The sequence below is a fragment of the Lissotriton vulgaris genome, chromosome 5, assembly GCF_964263255.1.
Source record: "Lissotriton vulgaris chromosome 5, aLisVul1.2, whole genome shotgun sequence".
In the NCBI taxonomy this organism is placed as follows: domain Eukaryota; kingdom Metazoa; phylum Chordata; class Amphibia; order Caudata; family Salamandridae; genus Lissotriton; species Lissotriton vulgaris.
In genome coordinates, this window is record NC_141693.1 from 1841055672 (window position 1) to 1841069316 (window position 13645).

Sequence of the window (13645 nt, forward strand, 5' to 3'; positions counted from 1 at the left end):
GTGTGCGGGGGAGGAGCGAGACCAGCATCTGGCTGCCTTCCAGAAAGAATGACTGGCACCGTCAATAGCGTTTCTTGGGCAGCGTTTGGATTTTAATTTTTTTGGGGTGGATTTATATAGCTCGAACTCAACCCTAAGGTATTGGAGCTCTTTACATGATCATTAGTTACGTTACACAAGGACACATTCATTTTTTTGGGTAGGCACAGGCAGATTAAGTGATTTTCCCAGTATCATATGAGGCTCCTACCTGGTCCCCCAGCTCCAAAGTCGGCAGCTCTGGACATTAGGCCACACCCTCTTCCCTGGAATGGGAGCGTTTTGCAGTGGAAACCTACAAACCAGGGTCTGGTTGGCAGAAAGGGTTTGGAGCCATGAGTGGTTGTCCTGGGGCTAGAGCATCACGATGGATGGTGTCGCCGCCTAGTGGCTGCAGGACATATGCATTGCCCTCACACATTATGCCTCCAAAAGAACGGAGGCAAAAAGAAAGTCGGTTACAACTGAAGGCTTCGGAGTATAATAAAGATAACATATCTTCTTCTGTTGCACTCGCTGACATCTGTGTTTAATCGCAGGCGATAGGTTTAAATTGCGATAAAATATCTCAGCAGGTATAAGTGCCTGCTGCAGGCCAGTGTGCGTAACAGATTTGGATGTTATGTTATGTAATACCACAAAGTGGGTTAATAATGAATTTGTTGCAGAGATCTTGTGTAAGCCAAAAGTCTTAAGTTACAATTAGTGTGTAGAATAGTTTAGGCAACATGGGAAATTCTTGAAAACGGTCGTTTTAGTCAGGTTGATAGACGTCAACTCGGCTGACTTGTCTCGTTCCATTGGGTGCCACCATCACTGTCATCTTCTCGCATCCAAATGCTTCCGAAGAGGCACTGCCTAGCGACCCCAGCTGCGCCTTGACCAGTGGCGGAGGGGCCATTAAAGTAATCCGGCAAATGGCAGCCATCATAGGCTTCACACCAGTACCCTGATGGGTGTCAAGGCCAGTCCCCTTGCTGGGTCAAGGCCAGTCCCCTGCGGGGTCAAGGCCAGTCCTCTTGCTGGGTCAAGGCCAGTCCCCTGCGGGGTCAAAGCCAGTCCCCTGCTGGGTCAAGGCCAGTCCCCTGCTGGTTTAGAAATAACTCCCTTCTTGTTTAGGGCTGATTCCTACTGGTTTAGAGCTAATCACCTGCTTGTTTAGTTCTGATGCCCTGCTGGTTTACGATTGTCCTCTTGTGGTTTAGGGGTGATTCCCTGCTGGTTTAGAGATAATCCGCTTCTGCTTTAGAGATGCTCCCCTCTTGATTCGGGGCTTCTCCCTGCTGGTTTCAGGCTGGTCCCTGCCTGTTTAGAGCCAATCACCTGGTCGTTTTGAACAGATCCCATGCTGGTTTAGGGCTGATCCCATGCTGGTTTAGGGCTGATCCCATGCTGGTTTAGGGCGGATTCCCTGCTGGTTTAGGGCTGATGCCCTGCTGGTTTAGGGCTCATGCCCTGCTAGTTTTGGGCTGATCCTTTACAAGTTAAGGGCTGGCCCCTTGCTGGTTCAGAGATGATCTCCTGCTGGTTTATGTTTGTTCCTCTTGTGATTTAGGGATGATCTTCTTCTAATTTAGAGATGCTCCCATACTGATTTAGAGCCGAACACCTGCTTTCTTAGAGTCGATCCCCTGCTGCTTTAGGGCTGAGCTCCTGCTGGCTTAGGGCTCACCCCCTGCTGATTTATGGCTGATCCCCTGTTGGTTTAGAGTCGATCCCCTGCTGGTTAAGGGCAAGTCACCTTTTCGTTAAAACCCGACTCCCTGCTGGTTTAGGGCTGACCTCCTGCTTATTATGGGCTGATCCCGTGCTGGTTTTAAGGCTAGTCCCCTGCTAGTTTAGGAATGAGCCCCTTCTGGTTTAGCGGCGAGTCCCTGCTGATTTAGAACGGATCCCCTGCTCGTTTTGAGTCTGTCCAATGTTGGTTTAAGGCTCAGCTCCTGTTGGTTTAGGGCAAGTCCCTTGCTGGGTTAGGGCTGATCCCGGTTGGCTTAGGGTCTATCTCCTGCTGATGTAGGGCCAGTGCCTTGCTGGGTTGGGGCTGATACCATGCAGGTTTAGGGTCTATCTCCTGCTGATCTAAGGCCAGTCCGTTGCTAGTTTCGGGCTGATCCTATGTTGGCTTAGGGTCTATCTCCTGCTGATGTAGGGCCAGTGCCTTGCTGGGTTGGGGCTGATACCCTGCAGGTTTAGGGTCTATCTCGTGCTGATCTAAGGCCAGTCCGTTGCTAGTTTCGGGCTGATCCCATGTTGGCTTAGGGTCTATCTCCTGCTGATCTAGGGCCAGTCCGTTGCTAGTTTCGGGCTGATCCCATGTTGGCTTAGGGTCTATCTCCTGCTGATCTAGGGCCAGTCCCTTGCTGGGTTGGGGCTGATACCCTGCAGGTTTAGGGTCTATCTCGTGCTGATCTAAGGCCAGTCTCTTGCTGGGTTAGGGCTGATCCCCTGTTGGTTTAGGGTCTGTATCAATCAATCAGGCGTTTGTAGAGTGCACTACTCACCCAGGAGGGTCTCAAGGCGCTGGGGGGGAGGGGGGTGTGGGTTCCCGGTCCATCAGGGGGAGAGGGGGTTTGCCGAAGAGCCAGGTCTTGAGGTGTTTTGCGAAGATGGGAGGTGAAGTTGTCTGTCTAAGGTGGAGCTGAAGAGCGTTCCAGGATTTGGCCGCGAGGAAAGAGAAGGACTGGCCTCCTGCTCTAGTTCTTCTGGTGCGTTGGCTACGGTGTAGAAGAGCTGGGCTGATCGTAGGGTCCTTTTGGGTGCATGGAAATTGAGTCTGCTGTTTAGGTATGCTGGTCCGGTGTCGTGGAGGGCCTTGTGTGCCTGGGTGAGGATCTTGCAAGTGACTCTTGCCTCAATGAAGAGCCAGTGTAGTGTGCACAGGTGCTGGGAGATGTGGCCGTGTCTTGGTAGGTTGAGGATCAGTTTTGCGGCGGCGTTCTGTATGTTCTGTAGTTTGCGGGTGAGGTTTTTGTTGATTCCGGCATAGAGTGCGTTGCCGTAGTCTAGTCTGCTGGTGATCAGGGCGTGAGTGACAGTTTTTCTGTGTTTGAGGGGGATCCATTTGAAGGTCTTACGTAGGAGGCAGAGGGTGTGGAAGCAGGCAGACGAGACGGCGTTGATCTGGCGGTCCATTTTGAGCTCGGAGTCCAGGATGATTCCCAGGTTGCGTGCGTGGTCCGTGGGGGTGGGTGGATTTCCGAGGGCAGGGGGCCACCAGATGTCGTTCCAGGCGTTGGGGTTTGGGCCCATGATGAGTAATTCTGTCTTGTTGGTTTTTAGTTAATGGCATCTGTTTCTCATCCATTTTGTGATGGCTTCCATGCGTTCTCGAAAGTTGTGTCTGGCGGTGTTGGGTTCTTTGGATAGGGAGAGGTTAATTAAGTTGGGTGTTGTCTGTGTATGACACAATGTTGAGTCCAAAGGTTCTGATGATAGGGAAGAGTGGAGCCATGTAGGCGTTGAAGAGCGTGGGGCTGAGGGAGGATGACCCCTGAGGGACTCCGCAGGTGGTTGGTGTAGGGTCCGAGAGGAAAGGGGGGAGTGTGACCCGCTGTGTTCTGGCGGAGAGGAAGGAGCTGATCCAGTCGAGGGCTTTGTCCTGGATCCCTGTGCCGTGGAGTTTGTGTATTAGGGTGTTGTGGGAGACTGTGGCGAAAGCCGCTGAGAGGTCGAGGAGGATAAGGGCCACTGTTTCTCCTTTGTCCAGTAGGTTACGGATGTCGTCTGTTGCGGCAAGGAGGGCGGTTTCCGTGCTGTGGTCTTTTTTTAAGCCGAATTGGGAGGAGTCGAGGATGTTGTGCGAGGTTGGCGGGTTGGCTGTTGATGGCTTTCTCGATGACTTTCGCTGGGAACGAGAGCAGGGAGATGGGTTTGTAGTTTTTGAGGTCGGTGGGGTCAGCCGAGGGTTTCTTTAGGAGGGGGTTGATCTCGGCATGTTTCCAGTCGTTAGGGAACGAGGCGGTCGCCAGGGAGCGGTTGATGGTGTGGCGGAGCATGGGTGCGATGGTGTCGGCAGCTTTGTTGAAGATGTAGTAGGGTAGGGGTCTGTGGGGGCCCCGGAGTGGATTGACTTAATCGTTTTCAGTGTGTCTTCGGTGGTGAGGGCTGACCAGTTGTCGATCGCTTGTTTCAGTTTGTCGGGGTTGGTTGGTGGGGGTTCCGTGTGTTGGTTGTCTTCGTCGAAGTTGTCGTAGATGCTTTGGATTTTGTGGTGATAGAAATTGTGAGGGAGGAATGTCAGTTGCCTCGCTGGTGTTTTGGGCGAACTCCTTGATTATGTTGAAGAGCTCTTTGCTATTGTGTGCGTGCGTGGAGATTCTCTCTTCGATCGCTTTTTTTCTAGTTTTTCTGATGAGTTGGTGTTGGGCGTTGGTAGCGGCTTCGAAGTTGTGTGTTTCCTTGGATTTGGTGTTCCACCAGGTCTTTTCGAGGCGGCAGCAAGTGCGTCTGAACTTTCGAAGTTCGGTGGTGAACCAGCTGGCTTTCTTGGCGTGGGTGTTGTTGTTTTTACTAAGGGGGTTATGGTGTTGGCGCTGTCGGAGATCCATCTGTGCAGGGTGCGGTGTTGGGGTTGTTGTTTTTGGCACTGGTTTGGGATGAGCTGCTGAGTGAGGAGATGAGTTGTTTGTCGGTGATTCTGGGCCAGTTTCTTCGTGGGAGTAGGTGCTGGTGTCTGTGGATGGTTGATGTTCTGAAGTGGACGCAACAGTGGTCAGTCCATGGGAGTTTGGTGGTGTGGCTGAAGGTGATGGAGTTTCCTGTTGTGAAGTGGGGGTTGAGGGTGTGTCCTGCTGAGTGTGTAGGTATGGTTACGATTTGGCGGAGTGCAACATTGAGGAGGTTGTCGAGTAGGGATATGGTGTTGGGGTCTAGCTGGTTGTCGAGGTGGAAGTTGAGGTCTCCCAGGAGGGTGTAGTTGGTGGATGCAATGGCGTGTGTGAAGATGATGTCTGTGATGGAGTTGGTCAAAAGTCCGTGTGGTCAAGGGGGTCGGTAAGTGAGGGGCCCTTGGAGGGTGGTGGAAGGGTTGGCCTGTATCTTGAAGTGCAAGTGTGGGTTCGTCGGGGAGCGTGCTCCTGTTTGTTCAGGGCCAGTCCCTTGCGGAGTTAGGGCTGATCCCCTGCTAGTTGAAGGGCAGTCCCCTGCTGGTTAAGGTTCAATCTCCTGCTGATCTAAGGCCAGGCCCTTGCTGGGTTAGGGCTGGTCACTTGCTGGTTTAAGGGCAATCCCCTGCTGGTTTAGGGTCTATCTCCTGTTGGTTCAGGGACAGACCCTTACGGGGTTAGGTCTGAACACCTGCTGGTTTATGGCCAGTCCCCTGTTGGTTTAGGGCTGAACCCTTGCTGGTTAAGGTTCTGTCTCCTGCTAGTTTAAGGCCAGTCCCCCGCTGGTTAAGGGCTGATCATCTGCTGGTTTAAGATTAGTCCCTTGTTGGTTAAGGTTCTATCTCCTGCTCTTTTAAGGCCAGCCCCTTGCTGGGTTAGGGCTTATACCCTGCTGGTTTAGGGGTTATCTCCTGTCGCTTCAGGACCAGTACCTAACTGGGTTAGTGCTGAACACCTGCTGGTTTAAGGCCAGTCCCCTGTTGGTTTAGGACTGATCCCCTGCTCGTTTAAGGTTTTTCTCCCTGCTGGTTAAGGTTCTGTCTCCAGCTAGTTTAAGGCCAGTCCCCTGTTGGTTTAGAGCTGATCCTTTGTGGTTTAAAGCCAGTCCCCTGCTGGTTATTGTTCTATCTCCTGCTAGTTTAATGCCAGTCCCCTGCTGGTTAAGGGCTGACCCTCTGCTGGTTTAAGGCTAGTCCCCTGCTGGTTAAGGTTCTATCTCCTGCTAGTTTAAGGCCCGCCCCCTGTTGGTTAAGAGCTGATCCCTTGCTGGTTTAAGACCAGTCCCTTGCTGGGCTAGGGCTGATCCCCTACTGGTTTAAGGCCAGTCCCCTGCTGGTTAAGGTTCTATCTGCTGCTGGTTTAAAGCCAGTCCCTTGTTGGTTTAGGGCTGATCCCCTGCTGGTTTAAGGCAAGTTCCCTGCTGGTTAAGGTTCTATCTCCTGCTAGTTTAAGGCCAGTCCTCTGCTGGTTAAGGGCTGATCCTCTGCTGGTTTAATGCCTCTTCACAGTATGTGTTCACATTCTCCTTATCCTCACTAATTGTAAAAGAGTTTCTCTTCCAGGGGATCCTCATCAATAGTCCTAAGCACATGAATATTCCGGCCCATGCGCGGGGATCCCGGAAACATATAAAAACATATATGTGGAAACATATATGTAGCTCTAAAAACATATACATATATGTGTATAGCACAATAAACACAATGCAGCCCTCCATACAGTAAAGGCTGAGCAATGTAAGAATTTCTCTCGCATAAATATATAACATTCCAATAAAGCAGGGAGAAAGAAAACACATTTGAAAACTGCTTTAATACATCATAGAAATCATCCTCCTGCAAAGAGGAATGAAAAACCTTGCCAGCTCATAGGCTGCATTGTAGAAACATTGGTGTAGAAAGCTGAAAAGCGAACCCACAGAAACACAGAATAAAACTGGCACAGTGACTTTAAGGCAGCCATGACTCCTAGCTTCCCATCATGCCTCAGGGGTGACAGTTAGGTCAGTTGTTCTTTCCAGGCTCCTTCTGTCATGACCCTGGTTACTTCAGCTCTGTTTTTTTCTGACTTCTGTCCGAAATTATTGTCTACTTTTTCTCAAAAGCTTTTTACTATTGAAGTAGTTTTTTGCTATTTTTGAGAGAGTTGAGCATTATTTTTCACTCAAAAATGCCCTCTCTGTTTGCTCCTTCCCCTTCCTGTGGCAAGAAGAAGGCAAAAATAAACTCCCATCCTGTCTGTATCCTTTGCCTTCCTAATGATTACTCTCCCATGACTTGCCAGCATTGCCAGTTTTTGTCCAAGAGAACTCTGAAGGACAGAGAGAGGATTCGCCTCTATGGACTGGCTGAGAAGGGGAAGACACCTTCAAGAGGCAGGTCTCCGGTGAAGAAGAGAAAGGAGGGAGCCAGATCTTCATCTAGAAGTAAGTTTCCAATATGCTCTCCTTTGGCGTCGGGCTGGGCGCCGAAAATACATTCATTGGCAGCAAAAACGTCGACGAAAAGACCATCGACGGCGATACATCAGTCGGTGACGAAGACAACAGATACGTTGGATCCTCTGCCGTCTTCAACCCAGCGACGATCAGCGCTGAGGAGTCGTTCTCCGTTGGTGCGGGCTCGCCAAACGTCAAGAGAGAAGTGGGCATCGGTTTGATGTAGGACGTCGAGAGATGCTCCGCCGTCGCCAAGACATCCGCGATTGGCATTGAAGCAGGCGTCTCCGTCAACCAGGCGGCGGTCGACGTCGAGATATGCCTCGTCGTCACCAGAGGCAAGACGTTCAACGTCTAGATGATCACCTTCGTTGACGTCAACCAGGCGACGTTCAACCTCGAGGTCTAGACCCGTATCGAGGGCGAAGAAGGATTCATCGTCGAGACCCTGATGTAAGGTATATGCGCGACGTTCGACTTCGAGGCGGCGGTCTCCGTCGACGTCAAGAAGTGCCCAGATCTCCGCTCCGCTGGCTTCTATTACACACTCAGCGTCGAGGGAGGGATCTGAAAGGTCTAAGGACAAGGCATTGAGAAGGATTTCCCCGTCCATTCGCACTTCATTGGCTTCTCCAAGGCACTTAACGTCGAAGGCAAAGTCAGTGAGGTCTACATGATCGACGTCTGAACATTCAACGTCGAAACATAAAGAAGGATCGACGTCGAGGAGAAGATCCCTCTCGAAAGAGTCGCTATTTTTAGTGAAGCATAGTCCATCGACTTCGAGGCACTCTCCATCAACTTCACATCGCTCGATGAGAAGACGTTCAGCCTCCGAAGACCGCAGAGAGTCTGTTTAAGTGATGAGCTCTCCCCATGTGCTCTCAACGTCCAGAAGTTCCTCTGCCCATTCTCCAGAGCAGACAAGAAAGTCACCAAGAAGCTCTCCACAGAGGCAAAAATCTCCTACGGTGCACCTTTCGCCACAATGGTTTCTGCCCTTCATCATTGGCAGAAGGAACCCTCTGGCCAAGTACAGCGGCCTGCGACCTATTCTAGTCCTCTGCACAGATCTCCGCTTCAACGGCTAGTGCAGGAGGTGGACAGGTCTCCTTCTACTCGGACCAGAGATCACCGAGTTCCTGCAGCACAAGCATTTAAATCTTCCTCATGACTGTATGGACATTTTGAGGGAGTCAAGGAGACATTCCACAAGGAGCTCTTACTCCTTTAAATGGAAAAGATTTTACTTATGGTGTGTGTGTAATGGTTGGAGTCCGACTAGCGGGCAAGAGGAGGTAATCTTGCTGTATCTGCTTTATTTAACCAAATCTGGTTTGAAGTACAACTCTATAAAGGTTCATTTGGTGGCCATTACCGCCTATAGAAAGTCACCTAACCAACCTTCTTTCAACTTCAGGCGGTCAAGGATTTCCTTCAGGGGTTGAAGAAGGTTTATCCCCCTGTCCGTCCTCCTTCTCCTCCTTGGGAGTTGAATCTGGTTTTGTCCAAATTGATGGTTCTCCTTTTGAACCCACTCATAAAGCCACGTTACAGCACCTTACATGGAAAGTGGTTTTTCTGGTGGCTATAACATCAGATGCAGATTGAGTGAAATACAAGCACTCTGACCTAAGGAACTGTATACGGTTTTTCATCACAATTGGGTGCTTTTGAGAAATCACCCTTCTTTCTTTCCAAAAGTATTGTCTAACTTCCATGTCAATCAGACAATTTCTCTCCCCTCCTTTTTTCCAAATCCTGCTACACCAGCAGAAAGGTCTCTTCACTCGCTAGACCTCAAGAGGGTTCTCAAATTCTTTTTGGAGGGAACAAAATCAATTAGAAAGTCTGATCAATTGTTTCTAAACTATGGCTCTGTTAGGACAGGATCTCCAGCCTTCAAACGATCCATTTCAAGGTGGATTGTGTCCTGCATTAAATTGTCTTATCAACTAGCGAACAAGCCTCTGTTGGTTTCCCCTAAAGCTCACTCGACTAGGGGAAAAGCAGCTACTATAGCTTTCTTACACAATGTGCAGATGGCCGAGATTTGCAAGGCTGCAACTTGGAAATCGGTACACACGTTTACTAGACATTAAGGTCTTGATTCTGACTCCAGAGCGGATACCCAAGTAGGCCAAGCCTCCTTGAGGAATCTGTTCAAATGCTAGCCTGATTGGAGTCATTGATGTTTGTAACAATGTCTATTCTATTTTGTACTTGTCACTTGCCCGCAGGAAGAGAGGATGGGCTTGCTACTCGATTCATGTGCGTATGACTATTGATTAGGATCCCCTAAGAGAGAAGGATAAGTTACTTACCAGTAATCCTAGTTCTCTTCCAGCAGTATCCTCATCAAAGTCATAAGCAACCCACCCGCCTCCCCGGGCAAGTGATCAAGTTGAATGTCATCTCTTTGTGCCCTGGCCTTCGGGTTTCTGCAAAGAACAACTGACCTAAGTGTCACCCCTGAGGAATGATGGGAAGTTTGGGGTCATGGCTGCCTTAAAGGCACGTTGCCAGCTTTATTCTGTGTTTCTGTGGGTTAGCTTTTCAGCCTTTCAGCTTTCTACTAACCCTGGGCGAAGTACTTCGCTACTCTCGCGTAGTTTACAAAGTTTGCGCTACTTCGCACTATGCGGATTGCACGTAGCAAACTGCAAACACGCGTAGTGTAGTCATCATTTTTTGCTTGCTCGCGGTCCTCAACGTCAAGTTGGCGACTGCGGGCGAGCAAAATGACATCCCGGCGAGACTTTTTCCTCGTTCGCGATCAGCAACATCAAGTTGCCGAACGCGAGCGTGGAAAATAAACCTCCCGGCGAGAATCTCAATGCTGGGAGGTCAGGTTTCTCATTGCGAGTGGTCGCGTATGCTCGCGATGAGAAACTACCAGTCCGCATTGAGAAATCTGCTCCTCGAGTAGAAATCTACTTGAGCGGCAGAAAACGACCGATTGCACTGTGCAAGATGCGGTTTGCACTGATTGCATAGTGCCGGATGCTTGTCCGCACTGTGCAATCAGTGCGAACAGCATTTTGCACAGTGGACTACACAGTTCGTGTAGCTCGCGTGGTGCGAAGTGCACTTCGCGTAGCTACACGTAGCACTAGTACGCGAACTACGCCCAGGGTTACTTTCTACACTAATGTTTCTACAATGTGAAGTGCTGGACGTTTGCCAACTTTAGTATGTCTTGTAGGTGATACGACTTGCAAAAACCTACTTAATTGGGAGAATTTTCTTGCTCTGCTCAGACATATTTATGTGTAATTCTTCTTAAAAAACTTAATTTTCTGGGAGTCTGCAGCGCGCGTGAAGCAAGATGGCCGCCGCGCTTTGAGCTTCGTTTTCACCTGCATTATCGACAATCTTTTACGACAACAGGGTATTCGTTTTGGCATCATTTTTGGTCGAGCTGTTCCTTAATGTTTGTGGAGGCATCAGACTGAATTTCAATTATCTGGTGCCTTCATGTGCAGTGCGGTAGGCACTTTTTGTTTCTCCTCAGAGAGGGCTCTTATTCTCTGCAGTAATCTCTGAGAACTGTGAGCAGAGTGGAGGCGGGAATATCTTCTTTGAAACCTCCTCTCTTCAGAAGCCTTCCTTCCTCTTGAACTGATTTTCCCTGCCTCTTGGTTGCTACAACTTCTTCTTTCACAAGGTTAAAGGGATTTTGTCCTTTTTTATTTATTGAAGCTTTATTGAAACATCGTTTAGGACTTACTGGATCTGTTTTTCTCTTCATTAATTATAATATACTGACAGAAAGCCTTAGTACATTTCAAAGTGTCTGCTATTTGTTGTGTAATGTATTATCTGTTACTTGCCTGCACTCTGTTTAACAGTATGGAGTCCAAAATGGTGTCAAATAAGCGTAAACAAGCTGTTTCGCCTCCTCCTACCAAATCCAAAGCTATGGATTCACAAGATAATTCATTGTCAAAAATATTGGAGGACATTCAAGATATTCATATTAATACTGACACAATTTCTTCAGATATTCAGAGAGATATGGCTTCGCTATCTATGAGAGTCACAGATAATGAGATTAAAATCTGTGACAATACTAAAGTTATTACAAATATGGCTCCACTCATTCCTCAGATTGCTTCTCTCCAACGCTCATTACTTGATTTGGAAGATAGAAACACACAATACAACTTACGCATATTTAATGCCCCAGAGGGAGTTGATAGACAAAGTTGTCTTCTTTTCTTGGAAAACCTTCTACCTAAACATTTAAATATCACATTTTCAGAACGTTTTGAGATTGATAAAGCTCACAGAATACCCTCTATTCGTAAACCTCACCAAGTCAAACTGAGACAAATCATATTTAAAGTTCTGAGACACCATCACCTCCTAATCCTACCGAAGGCTGTCCGAGAGATCACTTCTCTCCTAATTGAAGGACATAAAGTCTTTATTCACCAGGATTTTGCAAAGGAGACAGTTCAAATACGACGCCAATTTTCAGATTTGAGGCTTTTAAAGCTTATATTCATGGAGTTTCAATTTCTATAATGTTGCATGAGAATACATCATATTACTCCCACCTCTCCAAATTAAAGAAACATATAACATCTGTGGAAAGACTTTTCATCACATCTAGAGATCCGCAACATAAGTCTCAAGTTCAGAAATACAGATACAAATATAATTGTATGCTTAGTAAAGAAGCAGGTTTGCTTATTTCAAAAGAAAAATCAAACTTTCATTTTAACTCTAACAAATCTCGTTGACTATTAGCTAACAATATATGCCTCCAGCGAAACAGAATTCAAATCCCAGCCATCAAAACAAATAATGGTACATTAGTGACAGATGTTGAGGATATACTGAAAGAGTTCCTGTCCTTCTACTCCTCTTTGTATCACAAACTTCTTGCCCCTCATAACAATGTCATCATTAATTTCCTTAATTCTTGTCAATTGCCTCAGATTTCTGACACTGATATATTAACCTTAGAAAATCCCATTGACATTCAAGAAATAATTGCTGCAATTAGTGCATTAAACTCTAAAAAAAAACACCTGGCCCAGGTGGTATGCCGGCTGAATTCTATAAATGTTATCAGGACCAATTATCTCTTTTGTACGTTCTCTCATAACAGATTTTCAGCGTACATCCATGATGGGGGGGATCTTTTAATGAAGTCACTATAATTGTTCTCCCCAAGCCTGATAAAGACCCTACTTTAGTATCAAATTTTTGTCCCATATCTCTAATTAATCAGGACTGTAAAATATATGCCAAAATTTTAGCGAATAGGTTATCTCCCTTGCTTTCCAATATTATTCAACTTGAGCAAGTTGGCTTTATAAAAGGTAGACTCTCCGCTTATAATACTCAATTGCTCTGTCATGCCTTATCTCTTGCTAACGACTCCAGTTATCCGATTGGTATAATGGCCATAGATGCAAAAAAGGCATTTGAAAAGGTTAATTGGCAATTTTTATTTAAAACTCTAGAAGTATTTCGGTTTGGTCTTATTCATATTAACCCTTTGGGCGCGGCAGGATTTCCCCCGCTGTGCGGGCGAATTCCTTGCGTGCGCAAATCGGACGGCCCCTGGCCGTCCGACGCACACGCTCACTGTGATGTCGGACGGCTGCGGGCCATCCGACCCATGCAAGGGTTAAATATTGTACTCATCTCCCTCAGCCTCCATGTCTGTCAATGGTGCGTGCTCTTCCTCATTTTGTTTATATAGAGGCACCCGCCAAGGATGTCATCTTTCTCCTTTACTTCTTTTATTGCTATAGAACCCCTCTTATGCTCTTTCCGCATTAATGATAAATACATTGGTGTTATTTTGAAAAATACTATCATTAACATTTCTGCATACACTGATGATGTATTACTATATGTTAATGATCCCCTTACCCCTATACCTATTATTCTCAACATCATTCATAAGTATGCAGATGTTTCTGGTTATTACCCTGAATACTAATAAGACAGAGTTTTTTTTCCATTAAATGTTTTTTGTAATTCTACAATGCTATCAAATACTGATATAGTATGGTCTCCAAAAAAACTCAAATATTTGGGGATAACATTTACTGATTTGCTTAAAGATACAGTTGATACCAATTGTTCCACAATTTTAGCTAATACCAAAGAGAAACTGGATAGACAGTCTAATCTTCATTTAAATGGGTGGGGACACATTGAGGCAATTAAAATGTCTTTAACTCCAAAAACTCTTTACTTATTGTCCATGATACCCTTTTCTTTCCCATCTACTTTTTATGTTAAATTATATAAACTATTTACTAAATTAATCTGGAATAATAAACCTGCACAAATTAGTCTTAAAAATGTGCAATTGCCCAAATGCGATGGTGGGGTCAGTCTTCCAGATTTAAAGAAATATCATTTTGCATTCCCGGTGGCACAATGTTCGTTATGGTGTCATATTACTTCTCCTTCTAATGCACTTAAATGGCTTATCCTGGAGAGAAATATTTTAACTCCATATCCATTACCTGCATTCCATACCATGGCAAATGGCTCATTTGGTAAACGTTCTCCCATTATTGCAAACTCTAAACTT

The 13645-nt window shown here is 46.9% G+C and overlaps 1 protein-coding gene across 1 annotated transcript in view; it reads left to right on the forward strand.

Annotated features, from left to right (window-relative positions):
• The window catches only part of ARHGAP23 (Rho GTPase activating protein 23), a 461228-nt gene that overhangs the window by 48937 nt on the left and 398646 nt on the right, over window positions 1-13645 (forward strand). The gene's annotated exons all lie outside the window — the stretch shown is intronic.